This window comes from Salmo salar, chromosome 29 (assembly GCF_965601325.2).
Source record: "Salmo salar chromosome 29, fSalSal1, whole genome shotgun sequence".
In the NCBI taxonomy this organism is placed as follows: domain Eukaryota; kingdom Metazoa; phylum Chordata; class Actinopteri; order Salmoniformes; family Salmonidae; genus Salmo; species Salmo salar.
Genome location: NC_138319.1, coordinates 24,662,276 through 24,690,003, shown reverse-complemented (window position 1 = coordinate 24,690,003; position 27,728 = coordinate 24,662,276). Strand labels below are relative to the sequence as shown.

At 38.8% G+C, this 27,728-nt stretch overlaps 1 protein-coding gene across 3 annotated transcripts in view; it reads left to right on the top strand.

Annotated features, from left to right (window-relative positions):
- The window catches only part of LOC106590432 (5'-AMP-activated protein kinase subunit gamma-2), a 214,014-nt gene that overhangs the window by 102,325 nt on the left and 83,961 nt on the right, over positions 1-27,728 (top strand). The gene's annotated exons all lie outside the window — the stretch shown is intronic.

Here is a 27,728-nt window from a genome sequence, read left to right as displayed (position 1 = left end):
CACCGTCTCAGATATAATATAGCACCCTCTCCTGTCACTGTCTCAGATATAATATAATATAGCACCCTCTCCTGTCACTGTCTCAGATATAATATAATATAGCACCCTCTCCTGTCACTGTCTCAGATATAATATAATATAGCACCCTCTCCTGTCACTGTCTCAGATATAATATAATATAGCACCCTCTCCTGTCACTGTCTCAGATATAATATAATATAGCACCCTCTCCTGTCACCGTCTCAGATATAATATAGCACCCTCTCCTGTCACTGTCTCAGATATAATATAATATAGCACCCTCTCCTGTCACTGTCTCAGATATAATATAATATAGCACCCTCTCCTGTCACTGTCTCAGATATAATATAATATAGCACCCTCTCCTGTCACTGTCTCAGATATAATATAATATAGCACCCTCTCCTGTCACTGTCTCAGATATAATATAATATAGCACCCTCTCCTGTCACTGTCTCAGATATAATATAATATAGCACCCTCTCCTGTCACCGTCTCAGATATAATATAATATAGCACCCTCTCCTGTCACTGTCTCAGATATAATATAATATAGCACCCTCTCCTGTCACTGTCTCAGATATAATATAATATAGCACCCTCTCCTGTCACTGTCTCAGATATAATATAATATAGCACCCTCTCCTGTCACTGTCTCAGATATAATATAATATAGCACCCTCTCCTGTCACTGTCTCAGATATAATATAATATAGCACCCTCTCCTGTCACTGTCTCAGATATAATATAATATAGCACCCTCTCCTGTCACCGTCTCAGATATAATATAATATAGCACCCTCTCCTGTCACTGTCTCAGATATAATATAGCACCCTCTCCTGTCACCGTCTCAGATATAATATAATATAGCACCCTCTCCTGTCACTGTCTCAGATATAATATAATATAGCACCCTCTCCTGTCACCGTCTCAGATATAATATAATATAGCACCCTCTCCTGTCACTGTCTCAGATATAATATAGCACCCTCTCCTGTCACTGTCTCAGATATAATATAGCACCCTCTCCTGTCACCGTCTCAGATATAATATAATATAGCACCCTCTCCTGTCACCGTCTCAGATATAATATAATATAGCACCCTCTCCTGTCACTGTCTCAGATATAATATAATATAGCACCCTCTCCTGTCACTGTCTCAGATGTAATATAATATAGCACCCTCTCCTGTCACTGTCTCAGATGTAATATAATATAGCACCCTCTCCTGTCACCGTCTCAGATATAATATAATATAGCACCCTCTCCTGTCACTGTCTCAGATATAATATAATATAGCACCCTCTCCTGTCACTGTCTCAGATATAATATAATATAGCACCCTCTCCTGTCACCGTCTCAGATATAATATAATATAGCACCCTCTCCTGTCACTGTCTCAGATATAATATAGTGCACCCTCTCCTGTCACTGTCTCAGATATAATATAATATAGCACCCTCTCCTGTCACTGTCTCAGATATAATATAATATAGTACCCTCTCCTGTCACTGTCTCAGATATAATATAATATAGCACCCTCTCCTGTCACTGTCTCAGATATAATATAATATAGCACCCTCTCCTGTCACTGTCTCAGATATAATATAATATAGCACCCTCTCCTGTCACTGTCTCAGATATAATATAGCACCCTCTCCTGTCACTGTCTCAGATATAATATAATATAGCACCCTCTCCTGTCACTGTCTCAGATATAATATAATATAATATAGCACCCTCTCCTGTCACTGTCTCAGATATAATATAATATAGCACCCTCTCCTGTCACTGTCTCAGATATAATATAATATAGCACCCTCTCCTGTCACTGTCTCAGATATAATATAGCACCCTCTCCTGTCACTGTCTCAGATATAATATAATATAGCACCCTCTCCTGTCACTGTCTCAGATATAATATAGCACCCTCTCCTGTCACTGTCTCAGATATAATATAATATAGCACCCTCTCCTGTCACTGTCTCAGATATAATATAATATAGCACCCTCTCCTGTCACTGTCTCAGATATAATATAATATAGCACCCTCTCCTGTCACTCGCTCAGAATATATAGAGCGTATCCTGTAACTGTCTCAGATGTAAATGTAAGCACCCTCTCCTGTCACCGTCTCAGATATAATATAATATAGCACCCTCTCCTGTCACTGTCTCAGATATAATATAGCACCCTCTCCTGTCACTGTCTCAGATTAATATATATAGCACCCTCTCCTGTCACTGTCTCAGATATAATATAATATAGCACCCTCTCCTGTCACTGTCTCAGATTAATTAATATAGCACCCTCTCCTGTCACTGTCTCAGATATAATATAATATAGCACCCTCTCCTGTCACTGTCTCAGATATAATATAATATAGCACCCTCTCCTGTCACTGTCTCAGATATAATATAATATAGCACCCTCTCCTGTCACTGTCTCAGATATAATATAGCACCCTCTCCTGTCACTGTCTCAGATATAATATAATATAGCACCCTCTCCTGTCACTGTCTCAGATATAATATAGCACCCTCTCCTGTCACTGTCTCAGATATAATATAGCACCCTCTCCTGTCACCGTCTCAGATATAATATAATATAGCACCCTCTCCTGTCACTGTCTCAGATATAATATAGCACCCTCTCCTGTCACTGTCTCAGATATAATATAGCACCCTCTCCTGTCACTGTCTCAGATATAATATAATATAGCACCCTCTCCTGTCACTGTCTCAGATATAATATAATATAGCACCCTCTCCTGTCACTGTCTCAGATATAATATAATATAGCACCCTCTCCTGTCACCGTCTCAGATATAATATAATATAGCACCCTCTCCTGTCACTGTCTCAGATATAATATAATATAGCACCCTCTCCTGTCACTGTCTCAGATATAATATAATATAGCACCCTCTCCTGTCACTGTCTCAGATATAATATAATATAGCACCCTCTCCTGTCACTGTCTCAGATATAATATAATATAGCACCCTCTCCTGTCACTGTCTCAGATATAATATAATATAGCACCCTCTCCTGTCACCGTCTCAGATATAATATAGCACCCTCTCCTGTCACTGTCTCAGATATAATATAATATAGCACCCTCTCCTGTCACTGTCTCAGATATAATATAATATAGCACCCTCTCCTGTCACCGTCTCAGATATAATATAATATAGCACCCTCTCCTGTCACTGTCTCAGATATAATATAATATAGCACCCTCTCCTGTCACTGTCTCAGATATAATATAATATAGCACCCTCTCCTGTCACTGTCTCAGATATAATATAATATAGCACCCTCTCCTGTCACTGTCTCAGATATAATATAATATAGCACCCTCTCCTGTCACTGTCTCAGATATAATATAATATAGCACCCTCTCCTGTCACTGTCTCAGATATAATATAATATAGCACCCTCTCCTGTCACTGTCTCAGATATAATATAGCACCCTCTCCTGTCACTGTCTCAGATATAATATAATATAGCACCCTCTCCTGTCACTGTCTCAGATATAATATAATATAGCACCCTCTCCTGTCACTGTCTCAGATATAATATAATATAGCACCCTCTCCTGTCACTGTCTCAGATATAATATAATATAGCACCCTCTCCTGTCACTGTCTCAGATATAATATAGCACCCTCTCCTGTCACTGTCTCAGATATAATATAATATAGCACCCTCTCCTGTCACTGTCTCAGATATAATATAATATAGCACCCTCTCCTGTCACTGTCTCAGATATAATATAGCACCCTCTCCTGTCACTGTCTCAGATATAATATAATATAGCACCCTCTCCTGTCACTGTCTCAGATATAATATAATATAGCACCCTCTCCTGTCACTGTCTCAGATATAATATAATATAGCACCCTCTCCTGTCACTGTCTCAGATATAATATAATATAGCACCCTCTCCTGTCACTGTCTCAGATATAATATAATATAGCACCCTCTCCTGTCACTGTCTCAGATATAATATAGCACCCTCTCCTGTCACTGTCTCAGATATAATATAATATAGCACCCTCTCCTGTCACTGTCTCAGATATAATATAATATAGCACCCTCTCCTGTCACCGTCTCAGATATAATATAATATAGCACCCTCTCCTGTCACTGTCTCAGATATAATATAATATAGCACCCTCTCCTGTCACTGTCTCAGATATAATATAATATAGCACCCTCTCCTGTCACTGTCTCAGATATAATATAATATAGCACCCTCTCCTGTCACTGTCTCAGATATAATATAATATAGCACCCTCTCCTGTCACTGTCTCAGATATAATATAATATAGCACCCTCTCCTGTCACTGTCTCAGATATAATATAATATAGCACCCTCTCCTGTCACTGTCTCAGATATAATATAATATAGCACCCTCTCCTGTCACTGTCTCAGATATAATATAATATAGCACCCTCTCCTGTCACTGTCTCAGATATAATATAATATAGCACCCTCTCCTGTCACTGTCTCAGATATAATATAATATAGCACCCTCTCCTGTCACTGTCTCAGATATAATATAATATAGCACCCTCTCCTGTCACTGTCTCAGATATAATATAATATAGCACCCTCTCCTGTCACCGTCTCAGATATAATATAAGCACCCTCTCCTGTCACTGTCTCAGATATAATATAATATAGCACCCTCTCCTGTCACTGTCTCAGATATAATATAGCACCCTCTCCTGTCACTGTCTCAGATATAATATAATATAGCACCCTCTCCTGTCACTGTCTCAGATATAATATAATATAGCACCCTCTCCTGTCACTGTCTCAGATATAATATAGCACCCTCTCCTGTCACTGTCTCAGATATAATATAATATAGCACCCTCTCCTGTCACTGTCTCAGATATAATATAATATAGCACCCTCTCCTGTCACTGTCTCAGATATAATATAATATAGCACCCTCTCCTGTCACTGTCTCAGATATAATATAGCACCCTCTCCTGTCACTGTCTCAGATATAATATAATATAGCACCCTCTCCTGTCACTGTCTCAGATATAATATAGCACCCTCTCCTGTCACTGTCTCAGATATAATATAATATAGCACCCTCTCCTGTCACTGTCTCAGATATAATATAGCACCCTCTCCTGTCACTGTCTCAGATATAATATAGCACCCTCTCCTGTCACTGTCTCAGATATAATATAATATAGCACCCTCTCCTGTCACTGTCTCAGATATAATATAATATAGCACCCTCTCCTGTCACTGTCTCAGATATAATATAGCACCCTCTCCTGTCACTGTCTCAGATATTATAATATAGCACCCTCTCCTGTCACTGTCTCAGATATATTAATATAGCACCCTCTCCTGTCACTGTCTCAGATATAATATAGCACCCTCTCCTGTCACTGTCTCAGATATAATATAATATAGCACCCTCTCCTGTCACTGTCTCAGATATAATATAATATAGCACCCTCTCCTGTCACTGTCTCAGATATAATATAATATAGCACCCTCTCCTGTCACTGTCTCAGATATAATATAATATAGCACCCTCTCCTGTCACTGTCTCAGATATAATATAATATAGCACCCTCTCCTGTCACTGTCTCAGATATAATATAATATAGCACCCTCTCCTGTCACTGTCTCAGATATAATATAGCACCCTCTCCTGTCACTGTCTCAGATATAATATAATATAGCACCCTCTCCTGTCACTGTCTCAGATATAATATAATATAGCACCCTCTCCTGTCACTGTCTCAGATATAATATAATATAGCACCCTCTCCTGTCACTGTCTCAGATATAATATAATATAGCACCCTCTCCTGTCACTGTCTCAGATATAATATAATATAGCACCCTCTCCTGTCACTGTCTCAGATATAATATAATATAGCACCCTCTCCTGTCACTGTCTCAGATATAATATAATATAGCACCCTCTCCTGTCACTGTCTCAGATATAATATAATATAGCACCCTCTCCTGTCACTGTCTCAGATATAATATAATATAGCACCCTCTCCTGTCACTGTCTCAGATATAATATAATATAGCACCCTCTCCTGTCACTGTCTCAGATATAATATAGCACCCTCTCCTGTCACTGTCTCAGATATAATATAATATAGCACCCTCTCCTGTCACTGTCTCAGATATAATATAATATAGCACCCTCTCCTGTCACTGTCTCAGATATAATATAATATAGCACCCTCTCCTGTCACTGTCTCAGATATAATATAATATAGCACCCTCTCCTGTCACTGTCTCAGATATAATATAATATAGCACCCTCTCCTGTCACTGTCTCAGATATAATATAATATAGCACCCTCTCCTGTCACTGTCTCAGATATAATATAATATAGCACCCTCTCCTGTCACTGTCTCAGATATAATATAATATAGCACCCTCTCCTGTCACTGTCTCAGATATAATATAATATAGCACCCTCTCCTGTCACTGTCTCAGATATAATATAATATAGCACCCTCTCCTGTCACTGTCTCAGATATAATATAATATAGCACCCTCTCCTGTCACTGTCTCAGATATAATATAATATAGCACCCTCTCCTGTCACTGTCTCAGATATAATATAATATAGCACCCTCTCCTGTCACTGTCTCAGATATAATATAATATAGCACCCTCTCCTGTCACTGTCTCAGATATAATATAATATAGCACCCTCTCCTGTCACTGTCTCAGATATAATATAATATAGCACCCTCTCCTGTCACTGTCTCAGATATAATATAATATAGCACCCTCTCCTGTCACTGTCTCAGATATAATATAATATAGCACCCTCTCCTGTCACTGTCTCAGATATAATATAATATAGCACCCTCTCCTGTCACTGTCTCAGATATAATATAATATAGCACCCTCTCCTGTCACTGTCTCAGATATATATATATAGCACCCTCTCCTGTCACCGTCTCAGATATAATATAATATAGCACCCTCTCCTGTCACTGTCTCAGATATAATATAATATAGCACCCTCTCCTGTCACTGTCTCAGATATAATATAATATAGCACCCTCTCCTGTCACCGTCTCAGATATAATATAATATAGCACCCTCTCCTGTCACTGTCTCAGATATAATATAATATAGCACCCTCTCCTGTCACTGTCTCAGATATAATATAATATAGCACCCTCTCCTGTCACTGTCTCAGATATAATATAATATAGCACCCTCTCCTGTCACTGTCTCAGATATATATATATAGCACCCTCTCCTGTCACTGTCTCAGATATAATATAGCACCCTCTCCTGTCACCGTCTCAGATATAATATAATATAGCACCCTCTCCTGTCACTGTCTCAGATATAATATAATATAGCACCCTCTCCTGTCACTGTCTCAGATATAATATAGCACCCTCTCCTGTCACCGTCTCAGATATAATATAGCACCCTCTCCTGTCACTGTCTCAGATATAATATAATATAGCACCCTCTCCTGTCACTGTCTCAGATATAATATAGCACCCTCTCCTGTCACTGTCTCAGATATAATATAATATAGCACCCTCTCCTGTCACTGTCTCAGATATAATATAATATAGCACCCTCTCCTGTCACTGTCTCAGATATAATATAATATAGCACCCTCTCCTGTCACTGTCTCAGATATAATATAATATAGCACCCTCTCCTGTCACTGTCTCAGATATAATATAATATAGCACCCTCTCCTGTCACTGTCTCAGATATAATATAATATAGCACCCTCTCCTGTCACTGTCTCAGATATAATATAATATAGCACCCTCTCCTGTCACTGTCTCAGATATAATATAATATAGCACCCTCTCCTGTCACTGTCTCAGATATAATATAATATAGCACCCTCTCCTGTCACTGTCTCAGATATAATATAATATAGCACCCTCTCCTGTCACTGTCTCAGATATAATATAATATAGCACCCTCTCCTGTCACTGTCTCAGATATAATATAATATAGCACCCTCTCCTGTCACTGTCTCAGATATAATATAATATAGCACCCTCTCCTGTCACTGTCTCAGATATAATATAATATAGCACCCTCTCCTGTCACTGTCTCAGATATAATATAATATAGCACCCTCTCCTGTCACTGTCTCAGATATAATATAATATAGCACCCTCTCCTGTCACTGTCTCAGATATAATATAATATAGCACCCTCTCCTGTCACTGTCTCAGATATAATATAGCACCCTCTCCTGTCACTGTCTCAGATATAATATAATATAGCACCCTCTCCTGTCACTGTCTCAGATATAATATAATATAGCACCCTCTCCTGTCACTGTCTCAGATATAATATAATATAGCACCCTCTCCTGTCACTGTCTCAGATATAATATAATATAGCACCCTCTCCTGTCACTGTCTCAGATATAATATAATATAGCACCCTCTCCTGTCACCGTCTCAGATATAATATAGCACCCTCTCCTGTCACTGTCTCAGATATAATATAGCACCCTCTCCTGTCACTGTCTCAGATATAATATAATATAGCACCCTCTCCTGTCACTGTCTCAGATATAATATAGCACCCTCTCCTGTCACTGTCTCAGATATAATATAATATAGCACCCTCTCCTGTCACTGTCTCAGATATAATATAATATAGCACCCTCTCCTGTCACTGTCTCAGATATAATATAATATAGCACCCTCTCCTGTCACTGTCTCAGATATAATATAGCACCCTCTCCTGTCACTGTCTCAGATATAATATAGCACCCTCTCCTGTCACTGTCTCAGATGTAATATAATATAGTACCCTCTCCTGTCACCGTCTCAGATATAATATAATATAGTACCCTCTCCTGTCACCGTCTCAGATATAATATAGCACCCTCTCCTGTCACCGTCTCAGATATAATATAATATAGCACCCTCTCCTGTCACTGTCTCAGATATAATATAGCACCCTCTCCTGTCACTGTCTCAGATATAATATAGCACCCTCTCCTGTCACTGTCTCAGATATAATATAATATAGCACCCTCTCCTGTCACTGTCTCAGATATAATATAATATAGCACCCTCTCCTGTCACTGTCTCAGATATAATATAGCACCCTCTCCTGTCACTGTCTCAGATATAATATAATATAGCACCCTCTCCTGTCACTGTCTCAGATATAATATAGCACCCTCTCCTGTCACTGTCTCAGATATAATATAGCACCCTCTCCTGTCACTGTCTCAGATATAATATAATATAGCACCCTCTCCTGTCACTGTCTCAGATATAATATAATATAGCACCCTCTCCTGTCACTGTCTCAGATATAATATAATATAGCACCCTCTCCTGTCACTGTCTCAGATATAATATAATATAGCACCCTCTCCTGTCACTGTCTCAGATATAATATAATATAGCACCCTCTCCTGTCACTGTCTCAGATATAATATAATATAGCACCCTCTCCTGTCACTGTCTCAGATATAATATAATATAGCACCCTCTCCTGTCACTGTCTCAGATATAATATAATATAGCACCCTCTCCTGTCACTGTCTCAGATATAATATAATATAGCACCCTCTCCTGTCACTGTCTCAGATATAATATAATATAGCACCCTCTCCTGTCACTGTCTCAGATATAATATAATATAGCACCCTCTCCTGTCACTGTCTCAGATATAATATAGCACCCTCTCCTGTCACTGTCTCAGATATAATATAGCACCCTCTCCTGTCACTGTCTCAGATATAATATAGCACCCTCTCCTGTCACTGTCTCAGATATAATATAATATAATATACACCCTCTCCTGTCACTGTCTCAGATATAATATAATATAGCACCCTCTCCTGTCACTGTCTCAGATATAATATAATATAGCACCCTCTCCTGTCACTGTCTCAGATATAATATAGCACCCTCTCCTGTCACTGTCTCAGATATAATATAATATAGCACCCTCTCCTGTCACTGTCTCAGATATAATATAGCACCCTCTCCTGTCACTGTCTCAGATATAATATAATATAGCACCCTCTCCTGTCACTGTCTCAGATATAATATAATATAGCACCCTCTCCTGTCACCGTCTCAGATATAATATAGCACCCTCTCCTGTCACTGTCTCAGATATAATATAATATAGCACCCTCTCCTGTCACTGTCTCAGATATAATATAATATAGCACCCTCTCCTGTCACTGTCTCAGATATAATATAATATAGCACCCTCTCCTGTCACCGTCTCAGATATAATATAATATAGCACCCTCTCCTGTCACTGTCTCAGATATAATATAGCACCCTCTCCTGTCACTGTCTCAGATATAATATAGCACCCTCTCCTGTCACTGTCTCAGATATAATATAATATAGCACCCTCTCCTGTCACTGTCTCAGATATAATATAGCACCCTCTCCTGTCACTGTCTCAGATATAATATAATATAGCACCCTCTCCTGTCACTGTCTCAGATATAATATAATATAGCACCCTCTCCTGTCACTGTCTCAGATATAATATAGCACCCTCTCCTGTCACTGTCTCAGATATAATATAATATAGCACCCTCTCCTGTCACTGTCTCAGATATAATATAATATAGCACCCTCTCCTGTCACTGTCTCAGATATAATATAATATAGCACCCTCTCCTGTCACTGTCTCAGATATAATATAATATAGCACCCTCTCCTGTCACTGTCTCAGATATAATATAGCACCCTCTCCTGTCACTGTCTCAGATGTAATATAATATAGTACCCTCTCCTGTCACCGTCTCAGATATAATATAGCACCCTCCCCTGTCACTGTCTCAGATATAATATAGCACCCTCTCCTGTCACCGTCTCAGATATAATATAATATAGCACCCTCTCCTGTCACTGTCTCAGATATAATATAATATAGCACCCTCTCCTGTCACTGTCTCAGATATAATATAATATAGCACCCTCTCCTGTCACTGTCTCAGATGTAATATAATATAGCACCCTCTCCTGTCACTGTCTCAGATATAATATAATATAGCACCCTCTCCTGTCACTGTCTCAGATATAATATAATATAGCACCCTCTCCTGTCACTGTCTCAGATATAATATAATATAACACCCTCTCCTGTCACTGTCTCAGATATAATATAATATAATATAACACCCTCTCCTGTCACTGTCTCAGATATAATATAATATAGCACCCTCTCCTGTCACTGTCTCAGATATAATATAGCACCCTCTCCTGTCACTGTCTCAGATATAATATAATATAGCACCCTCTCCTGTCACTGTCTCAGATATAATATAATATAGCACCCTCTCCTGTCACTGTCTCAGATATAATATAATATAGCACCCTCTCCTGTCACTGTCTCAGATATAATATAATATAGCACCCTCTCCTGTCACTGTCTCAGATATAATATAGCACCCTCTCCTGTCACTGTCTCAGATATAATATAATATAGCACCCTCTCCTGTCACCGTCTCAGATATAATATAATATAGCACCCTCTCCTGTCACTGTCTCAGATGTAATATAATATAGTACCCTCTCCTGTCACCGTCTCAGATATAATATAGCACCCTCTCCTGTCACTGTCTCAGATATAATATAATATAGCACCCTCTCCTGTCACTGTCTCAGATATAATATAATATAGCACCCTCTCCTGTCACTGTCTCAGATATAATATAGCACCCTCTCCTGTCACCGTCTCAGATATAATATAATATAGCACCCTCTCCTGTCACTGTCTCAGATATAATATAGCACCCTCTCCTGTCACTGTCTCAGATATAATATAATATAGCACCCTCTCCTGTCACTGTCTCAGATATAATATAATATAGCACCCTCTCCTGTCACTGTCTCAGATATAATATAGCACCCTCTCCTGTCACTGTCTCAGATATAATATAATATAGCACCCTCTCCTGTCACCGTCTCAGATATAATATAATATAGCACCCTCTCCTGTCACTGTCTCAGATATAATATAATATAGCACCCTCTCCTGTCACTGTCTCAGATATAATATAATATAGCACCCTCTCCTGTCACTGTCTCAGATATAATATAGCACCCTCTCCTGTCACTGTCTCAGATATAATATAATATAGCACCCTCTCCTGTCACTGTCTCAGATATAATATAGCACCCTCTCCTGTCACTGTCTCAGATATAATATAATATAGCACCCTCTCCTGTCACTGTCTCAGATATAATATAGCACCCTCTCCTGTCACTGTCTCAGATATAATATAATATAGCACCCTCTCCTGTCACTGTCTCAGATATAATATAATATAGCACCCTCTCCTGTCACTGTCTCAGATATAATATAATATAGCACCCTCTCCTGTCACTGTCTCAGATATAATATAGCACCCTCTCCTGTCACTGTCTCAGATATAATATAATATAGCACCCTCTCCTGTCACTGTCTCAGATATAATATAATATAGCACCCTCTCCTGTCACTGTCTCAGATATAATATAATATAGCACCCTCTCCTGTCACTGTCTCAGATATAATATAATATAGCACCCTCTCCTGTCACTGTCTCAGATATAATATAATATAGCACCCTCTCCTGTCACTGTCTCAGATATAATATAATATAGCACCCTCTCCTGTCACTGTCTCAGATATAATATAATATAGCACCCTCTCCTGTCACTGTCTCAGATATAATATAATATAGCACCCTCTCCTGTCACTGTCTCAGATATAATATAATATAGCACCCTCTCCTGTCACTGTCTCAGATATAATATAATATAGCACCCTCTCCTGTCACTGTCTCAGATATAATATAATATAGCACCCTCTCCTGTCACTGTCTCAGATATAATATAATATAGCACCCTCTCCTGTCACTGTCTCAGATATAATATAATATAGCACCCTCTCCTGTCACTGTCTCAGATATAATATAGCACCCTCTCCTGTCACTGTCTCAGATATAATATAATATAGCACCCTCTCCTGTCACTGTCTCAGATATAATATAATATAGCACCCTCTCCTGTCACTGTCTCAGATATAATATAATATAGCACCCTCTCCTGTCACTGTCTCAGATATAATATAATATAGCACCCTCTCCTGTCACTGTCTCAGATATAATATAGCACCCTCTCCTGTCACTGTCTCAGATATAATATAGCACCCTCTCCTGTCACTGTCTCAGATATAATATAGCACCCTCTCCTGTCACTGTCTCAGATATAATATAATATAGCACCCTCTCCTGTCACTGTCTCAGATATAATATAATATAGCACCCTCTCCTGTCACTGTCTCAGATATAATATAATATAGCACCCTCTCCTGTCACTGTCTCAGATATAATATAATATAGCACCCTCTCCTGTCACTGTCTCAGATATAATATAATATAGCACCCTCTCCTGTCACTGTCTCAGATATAATATAATATAGCACCCTCTCCTGTCACTGTCTCAGATATAATATAATATAGCACCCTCTCCTGTCACTGTCTCAGATATAATATAATATAGCACCCTCTCCTGTCACTGTCTCAGATATAATATAATATAGTACCCTCTCCTGTCACCGTCTCAGATATAATATAATATAGTACCCTCTCCTGTCACCGTCTCAGATATAATATAGCACCCTCTCCTGTCACTGTCTCAGATATAATATAGCACCCTCTCCTGTCACTGTCTCAGATATAATATAATATAGCACCCTCTCCTGTCACTGTCTCAGATATAATATAATATAATATAGCACCCTCTCCTGTCACTGTCTCAGATATAATATAATATAGCACCCTCTCCTGTCACTGTCTCAGATATAATATAATATAGCACCCTCTCCTGTCACTGTCTCAGATATAATATAATATAGCACCCTCTCCTCTCACCGTCTCAGATATAATATAATATAGCACCCTCTCCTGTCACTGTCTCAGATATAATATAATAGCACCCTCTCCTGTCACTGTCTCAGATATAATATAATATAGCACCCTCTCCTGTCACTGTCTCAGATATAATATAATATAGCACCCTCTCCTGTCACTGTCTCAGATATAATATAATATAGCACCCTCTCCTGTCACTGTCTCAGATATAATATAATATAGCACCCTCTCCTGTCACTGTCTCAGATATAATATAATATAGCACCCTCTCCTGTCACTGTCTCAGATATAATATAATATAGCACCCTCTCCTGTCACTGTCTCAGATATAATATAATATAGCACCCTCTCCTGTCACTGTCTCAGATATAATATAATATAGCACCCTCTCCTGTCACTGTCTCAGATATAATATAATATAGCACCCTCTCCTGTCACTGTCTCAGATATAATATAATATAGCACCCTCTCCTGTCACTGTCTCAGATATAATATAGCACCCTCTCCTGTCACTGTCTCAGATATAATATAATATAGCACCCTCTCCTGTCACTGTCTCAGATATAATATAATATAGCACCCTCTCCTGTCACTGTCTCAGATATAATATAATATAGCACCCTCTCCTGTCACTGTCTCAGATATAATATATAATATAGCACCCTCTCCTGTCACTGTCTCAGATATAATATAATATAGACACCCTCTCCTGTCACTGTCTCAGATATAATATAATATAGCACCCTCTCCTGTCACTGTCTCAGATATAATATAGCACCCTCTCCTGTCACTGTCTCAGATATAATATAATATAGCACCCTCTCCTGTCACTGTCTCAGATATAATATAATATAGCACCCTCTCCTGTCACTGTCTCAGATATAATATAGCACCCTCTCCTGTCACTGTCTCAGATATAATATAATATAGCACCCTCTCCTGTCACTGTCTCAGATATAATATAATATAGCACCCTCTCCTGTCACTGTCTCAGATATAATATAATATAGCACCCTCTCCTGTCACTGTCTCAGATATAATATAATATAGCACCCTCTCCTGTCACTGTCTCAGATATAATATAATATAGCACCCTCTCCTGTCACTGTCTCAGATATAATATAATATAGCACCCTCTCCTGTCACTGTCTCAGATATAATATAATATAGCACCCTCTCCTGTCACTGTCTCAGATATAATATAATATAGCACCCTCTCCTGTCACTGTCTCAGATATAATATAATATAGCACCCTCTCCTGTCACTGTCTCAGATATAATATAATATAGCACCCTCTCCTGTCACTGTCTCAGATATAATATAATATAGCACCCTCTCCTGTCACTGTCTCAGATATAATATAATATAGCACCCTCTCCTGTCACTGTCTCAGATATAATATAATATAGCACCCTCTCCTGTCACTGTCTCAGATATAATATAATATAGCACCCTCTCCTGTCACTGTCTCAGATATAATATAATATAGCACCCTCTCCTGTCACTGTCTCAGATATAATATAATATAGCACCCTCTCCTGTCACTGTCTCAGATATAATATAATATAGCACCCTCTCCTGTCACTGTCTCAGATATAATATAGCACCCTCTCCTGTCACTGTCTCAGATATAATATAATATAGCACCCTCTCCTGTCACTGTCTCAGATATAATATAATATAGCACCCTCTCCTGTCACTGTCTCAGATATAATATAATATAGCACCCTCTCCTGTCACTGTCTCAGATATAATATAATATAGCACCCTCTCCTGTCACTGTCTCAGATATAATATAATATAGCACCCTCTCCTGTCACTGTCTCAGATATAATATAGCACCCTCTCCTGTCACTGTCTCAGATATAATATAATATAGCACCCTCTCCTGTCACTGTCTCAGATATAATATAGCACCCTCTCCTGTCACTGTCTCAGATATAATATAATATAGCACCCTCTCCTGTCACTGTCTCAGATATAATATAATATAGCACCCTCTCCTGTCACTGTCTCAGATATAATATAGCACCCTCTCCTGTCACTGTCTCAGATATAATATAGCACCCTCTCCTGTCACTGTCTCAGATATAATATAGCACCCTCTCCTGTCACTGTCTCAGATATAATATAATATAGCACCCTCTCCTGTCACTGTCTCAGATATAATATAGCACCCTCTCCTGTCACTGTCTCAGATATAATATAATATAGCACCCTCTCCTGTCACTGTCTCAGATATAATATAATATAGCACCCTCTCCTGTCACTGTCTCAGATATAATATAATATAGCACCCTCTCCTGTCACTGTCTCAGATATAATATAATATAGCACCCTCTCCTGTCACTGTCTCAGATATAATATAATATAGCACCCTCTCCTGTCACTGTCTCAGATATAATATAGCACCCTCTCCTGTCACTGTCTCAGATATAATATAGCACCCTCTCCTGTCACTGTCTCAGATATAATATAATATAGCACCCTCTCCTGTCACTGTCTCAGATATAATATAATATAGCACCCTCTCCTGTCACTGTCTCAGATATAATATAATATAGCACCCTCTCCTGTCACTGTCTCAGATATAATATAGCACCCTCTCCTGTCACTGTCTCAGATATAATATAATATAGCACCCTCTCCTGTCACTGTCTCAGATATAATATAATATAGCACCCTCTCCTGTCACTGTCTCAGATATAATATAATATAGCACCCTCTCCTGTCACTGTCTCAGATATAATATAATATAGCACCCTCTCCTGTCACTGTCTCAGATATAATATAATATAGCACCCTCTCCTGTCACTGTCTCAGATATAATATAATATAGCACCCTCTCCTGTCACTGTCTCAGATATAATATAATATAGCACCCTCTCCTGTCACTGTCTCAGATATAATATAATATAGCACCCTCTCCTGTCACTGTCTCAGATATAATATAGCACCCTCTCCTGTCACTGTCTCAGATATAATATAATATAGCACCCTCTCCTGTCACTGTCTCAGATATAATATAATATAGCACCCTCTCCTGTCACTGTCTCAGATATAATATAATATAGCACCCTCTCCTGTCACTGTCTCAGATATAATATAATATAGCACCCTCTCCTGTCACTGTCTCAGATATAATATAATATAGCACCCTCTCCTGTCACTGTCTCAGATATAATATAGCACCCTCTCCTGTCACTGTCTCAGATATAATATAATATAGCACCCTCTCCTGTCACTGTCTCAGATATAATATAATATAGCACCCTCTCCTGTCACTGTCTCAGATATAATATAATATAGCACCCTCTCCTGTCACTGTCTCAGATATAATATAGCACCCTCTCCTGTCACTGTCTCAGATATAATATAATATAGCACCCTCTCCTGTCACTGTCTCAGATATATATAATATAGCACCCTCTCCTGTCACTGTCTCAGATATAATATAATATAGCACCCTCTCCTGTCACTGTCTCAGATATAATATAGCACCCTCTCCTGTCACTGTCTCAGATATAATATAATATAGCACCCTCTCCTGTCACTGTCTCAGATATAATATAATATAGCACCCTCTCCTGTCACTGTCTCAGATATAATATAATATAGCACCCTCTCCTGTCACTGTCTCAGATATAATATAGCACCCTCTCCTGTCACTGTCTCAGATATAATATAATATAGCACCCTCTCCTGTCACTGTCTCAGATATAATATAATATAGCACCCTCTCCTGTCACTGTCTCAGATATAATATAGCACCCTCTCCTGTCACTGTCTCAGATATAATATAATATAGCACCCTCTCCTGTCACTGTCTCAGATATAATATAATATAGCACCCTCTCCTGTCACTGTCTCAGATATAATATAATATAGCACCCTCTCCTGTCACTGTCTCAGATATAATATAATATAGCACCCTCTCCTGTCACTGTCTCAGATATAATATAATATAGCACCCTCTCCTGTCACTGTCTCAGATATAATATAATATAGCACCCTCTCCTGTCACTGTCTCAGATATAATATAATATAGCACCCTCTCCTGTCACTGTCTCAGATATAATATAATATAGCACCCTCTCCTGTCACTGTCTCAGATATAATATAATATAGCACCCTCTCCTGTCACTGTCTCAGATATAATATAATATAGCACCCTCTCCTGTCACTGTCTCAGATATAATATAATATAGCACCCTCTCCTGTCACTGTCTCAGATATAATATAATATAGCACCCTCTCCTGTCACTGTCTCAGATATAATATAATATAGCACCCTCTCCTGTCACTGTCTCAGATATAATATAATATAGCACCCTCTCCTGTCACTGTCTCAGATATAATATAGCACCCTCTCCTGTCACTGTCTCAGATATAATATAATATAGCACCCTCTCCTGTCACTGTCTCAGATATAATATAATATAGCACCCTCTCCTGTCACTGTCTCAGATATAATATAATATAGCACCCTCTCCTGTCACTGTCTCAGATATAATATAATATAGCACCCTCTCCTGTCACTGTCTCAGATATAATATAATATAGCACCCTCTCCTGTCACTGTCTCAGATATAATATAATATAGCACCCTCTCCTGTCACTGTCTCAGATATATATATAGCACCCTCTCCTGTCACTGTCTCAGATATAATATAATATAGCACCCTCTCCTGTCACTGTCTCAGATATAATATAATATAGCACCCTCTCCTGTCACTGTCTCAGATATAATATAATATAGCACCCTCTCCTGTCACTGTCTCAGATATAATATAATATAGCACCCTCTCCTGTCACTGTCTCAGATATAATATAATATAGCACCCTCTCCTGTCACTGTCTCAGATATAATATAATATAGCACCCTCTCCTGTCACTGTCTCAGATATAATATAATATAGCACCCTCTCCTGTCACTGTCTCAGATATAATATAATATAGCACCCTCTCCTGTCACTGTCTCAGATATAATATAATATAGCACCCTCTCCTGTCACTGTCTCAGATATAATATAATATAGCACCCTCTCCTGTCACTGTCTCAGATATAATATAATATAGCACCCTCTCCTGTCACTGTCTCAGATATAATATAGCACCCTCTCCTGTCACTGTCTCAGATATAATATATATAGCACCCTCTCCTGTCACTGTCTCAGATATAATATAATATAGCACCCTCTCCTGTCACTGTCTCAGATATAATATAATATAGCACCCTCTCCTGTCACTGTCTCAGATATAATATAATATAGCACCCTCTCCTGTCACTGTCTCAGATATAATATAGCACCCTCTCCTGTCACTGTCTCAGATATAATATAATATAGCACCCTCTCCTGTCACTGTCTCAGATATAATATAATATAGCACCCTCTCCTGTCACTGTCTCAGATATAATATAATATAGCACCCTCTCCTGTCACTGTCTCAGATATAATATAGCACCCTCTCCTGTCACTGTCTCAGATATAATATAATATAGCACCCTCTCCTGTCACTGTCTCAGATATAATATAATATAGCACCCTCTCCTGTCACTGTCTCAGATATAATATAGCACCCTCTCCTGTCACTGTCTCAGATATAATATAATATAGCACCCTCTCCTGTCACTGTCTCAGATATAATATAATATAGCACCCTCTCCTGTCACTGTCTCAGATATAATATAATATAGCACCCTCTCCTGTCACTGTCTCAGATATAATATAGCACCCTCTCCTGTCACTGTCTCAGATATAATATAATATAGCACCCTCTCCTGTCACTGTCTCAGATATAATATAATATAGCACCCTCTCCTGTCACTGTCTCAGATATAATATAATATAGCACCCTCTCCTGTCACTGTCTCAGATATAATATAATATAGCACCCTCTCCTGTCACTGTCTCAGATATAATATAATATAGCACCCTCTCCTGTCACTGTCTCAGATATAATATAATATAGCACCCTCTCCTGTCACTGTCTCAGATATAATATAGCACCCTCTCCTGTCACCGTCTCAGATATAATATAGCACCCTCTCCTGTCACTGTCTCAGATATAATATAGCACCCTCTCCTGTCACTGTCTCAGATATAATATAGCACCCTCTCCTGTCACTGTCTCAGATATAATATAATATAGCACCCTCTCCTGTCACTGTCTCAGATATAATATAGCACCCTCTCCTGTCACTGTCTCAGATATAATATAATATAGCACCCTCTCCTGTCACTGTCTCAGATATAATATAGCACCCTCTCCTGTCACTGTCTCAGATATAATATAATATAGCACCCTCTCCTGTCACTGTCTCAGATATAATATAATATAGCACCCTCTCCTGTCACTGTCTCAGATATAATATAATATAGCACCCTCTCCTGTCACTGTCTCAGATATAATATAATATAGCACCCTCTCCTGTCACTGTCTCAGATATAATATAATATAGCACCCTCTCCTGTCACTGTCTCAGATATAATATAATATAGCACCCTCTCCTGTCACTGTCTCAGATATAATATAATATAGCACCCTCTCCTGTCACTGTCTCAGATATAATATAATATAGCACCCTCTCCTGTCACTGTCTCAGATATAATATAGCACCCTCTCCTGTCACTGTCTCAGATATAATATAGCACCCTCTCCTGTCACTGTCTCAGATATAATATAATATAGCACCCTCTCCTGTCACTGTCTCAGATATAATATAATATAGCACCCTCTCCTGTCACTGTCTCAGATATAATATAATATAGCACCCTCTCCTGTCACTGTCTCAGATATAATATAATATAGCACCCTCTCCTGTCACTGTCTCAGATATAATATAATATAGCACCCTCTCCTGTCACTGTCTCAGATATAATATAATATAGCACCCTCTCCTGTCACCGTCTCAGATATAATATAATATAGCACCCTCTCCTGTCACTGTCTCAGATATAATATAATATAGCACCCTCTCCTGTCACTGTCTCAGATATAATAATATAGCACCCTCTCCTGTCACTGTCTCAGATATAATATAATATAGCACCCTCTCCTGTCACTGTCTCAGATATAATATAGCACCCTCTCCTGTCACTGTCTCAGATATAATATAGCACCCTCTCCTGTCACTGTCTCAGATATAATATAGCACCCTCTCCTGTCACCGTCTCAGATATAATATAATATAGCACCCTCTCCTGTCACTGTCTCAGATATAATATAATATAGCACCCTCTCCTGTCACTGTCTCAGATATAATATAGCACCCTCTCCTGTCACTGTCTCAGATATAATATAGCACCCTCTCCTGTCACTGTCTCAGATATAATATAATATAGCACCCTCTCCTGTCACTGTCTCAGATATAATATAGCACCCTCTCCTGTCACTGTCTCAGATATAATATAGCACCCTCTCCTGTCACTGTCTCAGATATAATATAATATAGCACCCTCTCCTGTCACTGTCTCAGATATAATATAATATAGCACCCTCTCCTGTCACTGTCTCAGATATAATATAATATAGCACCCTCTCCTGTCACTGTCTCAGATATAATATAATATAGCACCCTCTCCTGTCACTGTCTCAGATATAATATAATATAGCACCCTCTCCTGTCACTGTCTCAGATATAATATAATATAGCACCCTCTCCTGTCACTGTCTCAGATATAATATAATATAGCACCCTCTCCTGTCACTGTCTCAGATATAATATAGCACCCTCTCCTGTCACTGTCTCAGATATAATATAATATAGCACCCTCTCCTGTCACTGTCTCAGATATAATATAATATAGCACCCTCTCCTGTCACTGTCTCAGATATAATATAATATAGCACCCTCTCCTGTCACCGTCTCAGATATAATATAGCACCCTCTCCTGTCACTGTCTCAGATATAATATAATATAGCACCCTCTCCTGTCACTGTCTCAGATATAATATAGCACCCTCTCCTGTCACTGTCTCAGATATAATATAATATAGTCACCCTCTCCTGTCACTGTCTCAGATATAATATAGCACCCTCTCCTGTCACTGTCTCAGATATAATATAATATAGCACCCTCTCCTGTCACCGTCTCAGATATAATATAATATAGCACCCTCTCCTGTCACTGTCTCAGATATAATATAATATAGCACCCTCTCCTGTCACTGTCTCAGATATAATATAATATAGCACCCTCTCCTGTCACTGTCTCAGATATAATATAATATAGCACCCTCTCCTGTCACCGTCTCAGATATAATATAGCACCCTCTCCTGTCACTGTCTCAGATATAATATAATATAGCACCCTCTCCTGTCACTGTCTCAGATATAATATAGCACCCTCTCCTGTCACTGTCTCAGATATAATATAGCACCCTCTCCTGTCACCGTCTCAGATATAATATAGCACCCTCTCCTGTCACTGTCTCAGATATAATATAATATAGCACCCTCTCCTGTCACTGTCTCAGATATAATATAATATAGCACCCTCTCCTGTCACTGTCTCAGATATAATATAATATAGCACCCTCTCCTGTCACTGTCTCAGATATAATATAATATAGCACCCTCTCCTGTCACTGTCTCAGATATAATATAGCACCCTCTCCTGTCACTGTCTCAGATATAATATAATATAGCACCCTCTCCTGTCACTGTCTCAGATATAATATAATATAGCACCCTCTCCTGTCACTGTCTCAGATATAATATAGCACCCTCTCCTGTCACTGTCTCAGATATAATATAATATAGCACCCTCTCCTGTCACTGTCTCAGATATAATATAATATAGCACCCTCTCCTGTCACCGTCTCAGATATAATATAATATAGCACCCTCTCCTGTCACTGTCTCAGATATAATATAGCACCCTCTCCTGTCACTGTCTCAGATATAATATAGCACCCTCTCCTGTCACTGTCTCAGATATAATATAATATAGCACCCTCTCCTGTCACTGTCTCAGATATAATATAGCACCCTCTCCTGTCACTGTCTCAGATATAATATAATATAGCACCCTCTCCTGTCACTGTCTCAGATATAATATAATATAGCACCCTCTCCTGTCACTGTCTCAGATATAATATAATATAGCACCCTCTCCTGTCACTGTCTCAGATATAATATAATATAGCACCCTCTCCTGTCACTGTCTCAGATATAATATAATATAGCACCCTCTCCTGTCACTGTCTCAGATATAATATAATATAGCACCCTCTCCTGTCACTGTCTCAGATATAATATAATATAGCACCCTCTCCTGTCACTGTCTCAGATATAATATAATATAGCACCCTCTCCTGTCACTGTCTCAGATATAATATAATATAGCACCCTCTCCTGTCACTGTCTCAGATATAATATAATATAGCACCCTCTCCTGTCACTGTCTCAGATATAATATAGCACCCTCTCCTGTCACTGTCTCAGATATAATATAATATAGCACCCTCTCCTGTCACTGTCTCAGATATAATATAATATAGCACCCTCTCCTGTCACTGTCTCAGATATAATATAATATAGCACCCTCTCCTGTCACTGTCTCAGATATAATATAATATAGCACCCTCTCCTGTCACTGTCTCAGATATAATATAATATAGCACCCTCTCCTGTCACTGTCTCAGATATAATATAATATAGCACCCTCTCCTGTCACTGTCTCAGATATAATATAATATAGCACCCTCTCCTGTCACTGTCTCAGATATAATATAATATAGCACCCTCTCCTGTCACTGTCTCAGATATAATATAATATAGCACCCTCTCCTGTCACTGTCTCAGATATAATATAGCACCCTCTCCTGTCACTGTCTCAGATATAATATAATATAGCACCCTCTCCTGTCACTGTCTCAGATATAATATAATATAGCACCCTCTCCTGTCACTGTCTCAGATATAATATAATATAGCACCCTCTCCTGTCACCGTCTCAGATATAATATAGCACCCTCTCCTGTCACTGTCTCAGATATAATATAATATAGCACCCTCTCCTGTCACTGTCTCAGATATAATATAGCACCCTCTCCTGTCACTGTCTCAGATATAATATAATATAGCACCCTCTCCTGTCACTGTCTCAGATATAATATAGCACCCTCTCCTGTCACTGTCTCAGATATAATATAATATAGCACCCTCTCCTGTCACTGTCTCAGATATAATATAATATAGCACCCTCTCCTGTCACTGTCTCAGATATAATATAATATAGCACCCTCTCCTGTCACTGTCTCAGATATAATATAATATAGCACCCTCTCCTGTCACTGTCTCAGATATAATATAATATAGCACCCTCTCCTGTCACCGTCTCAGATATAATATAGCACCCTCTCCTGTCACTGTCTCAGATATAATATAATATAGCACCCTCTCCTGTCACTGTCTCAGATATAATATAATATAGCACCCTCTCCTGTCACTGTCTCAGATATAATATAATATAGCACCCTCTCCTGTCACTGTCTCAGATATAATATAATATAGCACCCTCTCCTGTCACTGTCTCAGATATAATATAATATAGCACCCTCTCCTGTCACTGTCTCAGATATAATATAGCACCCTCTCCTGTCACTGTCTCAGATATAATATAATATAGCACCCTCTCCTGTCACTGTCTCAGATATAATATAATATAGCACCCTCTCCTGTCACTGTCTCAGATATAATATAGCACCCTCTCCTGTCACTGTCTCAGATATAATATAGCACCCTCTCCTGTCACTGTCTCAGATATAATATAGCACCCTCTCCTGTCACTGTCTCAGATATAATATAATATAGCACCCTCTCCTGTCACTGTCTCAGATATAATATAATATAGCACCCTCTCCTGTCACTGTCTCAGATATAATATAGCACCCTCTCCTGTCACTGTCTCAGATATAATATAGCACCCTCTCCTGTCACTGTCTCAGATATAATATAATATAGCACCCTCTCCTGTCACTGTCTCAGATATAATATAATATAGCACCCTCTCCTGTCACTGTCTCAGATATAATATAATATAGCACCCTCTCCTGTCACTGTCTCAGATATAATATAATATAGCACCCTCTCCTGTCACTGTCTCAGATATAATATAATATAGCACCCTCTCCTGTCACTGTCTCAGATATAATATAATATAGCACCCTCTCCTGTCACTGTCTCAGATATAATATAATATAGCACCCTCTCCTGTCACTGTCTCAGATATAATATAATATAGCACCCTCTCCTGTCACTGTCTCAGATATAATATAGCACCCTCTCCTGTCACTGTCTCAGATATAATATAATATAGCACCCTCTCCTGTCACTGTCTCAGATATAATATAATATAGCACCCTCTCCTGTCACTGTCTCAGATATAATATAATATAGCACCCTCTCCTGTCACTGTCTCAGATATAATATAGCACCCTCTCCTGTCACTGTCTCAGATATAATATAGCACCCTCTCCTGTCACTGTCTCAGATATAATATAATATAGCACCCTCTCCTGTCACTGTCTCAGATATAATATAATATAGCACCCTCTCCTGTCACTGTCTCAGATATAATATAATATAGCACCCTCTCCTGTCACTGTCTCAGATATAATATAATATAGCACCCTCTCCTGTCACTGTCTCAGATATAATATAATATAGCACCCTCTCCTGTCACTGTCTCAGATATAATATAGCACCCTCTCCTGTCACTGTCTCAGATATAATATAATATAGCACCCTCTCCTGTCACCGTCTCAGATATAATATAATATAGCACCCTCTCCTGTCACTGTCTCAGATATAATATAATATAGCACCCTCTCCTGTCACTGTCTCAGATATAATATAATATAGCACCCTCTCCTGTCACTGTCTCAGATAATAATATAGCACCCTCTCCTGTCACTGTCTCAGATATAATATAGCACCCTCTCCTGTCACTGTCTCAGATATAATATAATATAGCACCCTCTCCTGTCACTGTCTCAGATATAATATAGCACCCTCTCCTGTCACTGTCTCAGATATAATATAATATAGCACCCTCTCCTGTCACTGTCTCAGATATAATATAGCACCCTCTCCTGTCACTGTCTCAGATATAATATAATATAGCACCCTCTCCTGTCACTGTCTCAGATATAATATAATATAGCACCCTCTCCTGTCACTGTCTCAGATATAATATAGCACCCTCTCCTGTCACTGTCTCAGATATAATATAGCACCCTCTCCTGTCACTGTCTCAGATATAATATAATATAGCACCCTCTCCTGTCACTGTCTCAGATATAATATAATATAGCACCCTCTCCTGTCACTGTCTCAGATATAATATAATATAGCACCCTCTCCTGTCACTGTCTCAGATATAATATAATATAGCACCCTCTCCTGTCACTGTCTCAGATATAATATAATATAGCACCCTCTCCTGTCACTGTCTCAGATATAATATAATATAGCACCCTCTCCTGTCACTGTCTCAGATATAATATAATATAGCACCCTCTCCTGTCACTGTCTCAGATATAATATAATATAGCACCCTCTCCTGTCACTGTCTCAGATATAATATAATATAGCACCCTCTCCTGTCACTGTCTCAGATATAATATAATATAGCACCCTCTCCTGTCACTGTCTCAGATATAATATAGCACCCTCTCCTGTCACTGTCTCAGATATAATATAATATAGCACCCTCTCCTGTCACTGTCTCAGATATAATATAATATAGCACCCTCTCCTGTCACTGTCTCAGATATAATATAATATAGCACCCTCTCCTGTCACTGTCTCAGATATAATATAATATAGCACCCTCTCCTGTCACTGTCTCAGATATAATATAATATAGCACCCTCTCCTGTCACTGTCTCAGATATAATATAATATAGCACCCTCTCCTGTCACTGTCTCAGATATAATATAGCACCCTCTCCTGTCACTGTCTCAGATATAATATAGCACCCTCTCCTGTCACTGTCTCAGATATAATATAATATAGCACCCTCTCCTGTCACTGTCTCAGATATAATATAATATAGCACCCTCTCCTGTCACTGTCTCAGATATAATATAATATAGCACCCTCTCCTGTCACTGTCTCAGATATAATATAATATAGCACCCTCTCCTGTCACTGTCTCAGATATAATATAATATAGCACCCTCTCCTGTCACTGTCTCAGATATAATATAATATAGCACCCTCTCCTGTCACTGTCTCAGATATAATATAATATAGCACCCTCTCCTGTCACTGTCTCAGATATAATATAATATAGCACCCTCTCCTGTCACTGTCTCAGATATAATATAGCACCCTCTCCTGTCACTGTCTCAGATATATATATAGCACCCTCTCCTGTCACTGTCTCAGATATAATATAATATAGCACCCTCTCCTGTCACTGTCTCAGATATAATATAATATAGCACCCTCTCCTGTCACTGTCTCAGATATAATATAATATAGCACCCTCTCCTGTCACTGTCTCAGATATAATATAATATAGCACCCTCTCCTGTCACTGTCTCAGATATAATATAGCACCCTCTCCTGTCACTGTCTCAGATATAATATAATATAGCACCCTCTCCTGTCACTGTCTCAGATATAATATAATATAGCACCCTCTCCTGTCACTGTCTCAGATATAATATAGCACCCTCTCCTGTCACTGTCTCAGATATAATATAGCACCCTCTCCTGTCACTGTCTCAGAATATAATATAGCACCCTCTCCTGTCACTGTCTCAGA